This window comes from Penaeus monodon, chromosome 28 (genome assembly GCF_015228065.2).
Source record: "Penaeus monodon isolate SGIC_2016 chromosome 28, NSTDA_Pmon_1, whole genome shotgun sequence".
Taxonomy (NCBI): Eukaryota; Metazoa; Arthropoda; class Malacostraca; order Decapoda; family Penaeidae; genus Penaeus; species Penaeus monodon.
The window spans coordinates 31,121,809-31,122,036 of NC_051413.1; the positions used below are offsets into that span (position 1 = coordinate 31,121,809).

Here is a 228-nt window from a genome sequence, read left to right on the forward strand (position 1 = left end):
TACGATGTGCCATATGGTAAGCGCCAACATTCAGTTATTAATCCCAGTGAGCACGCCAAAGGCAGAAGGAGGTGGGCGGTTTATTAACAGCTAAGCGGCGTAACCTGAGAGAGAGTGATTAATGAAGTGGAAACTGCCTTTACTGAGTTTAGCTGATATGAAGTGTTTACTATGGTACATACGGATTTTCCGTTATTACTGAAGACAATCACATTTAGAAAGACATCA

General features: G+C 41.7%; 1 protein-coding gene across 1 annotated transcript in view; it reads right to left on the minus strand.

Annotated features, from left to right (window-relative positions):
- The window catches only part of LOC119591167 (ovochymase-2-like), a gene marked incomplete in the record, with an annotated part of 29,865 nt that overhangs the window by 14,858 nt on the left and 14,779 nt on the right, over nt 1-228 (minus strand).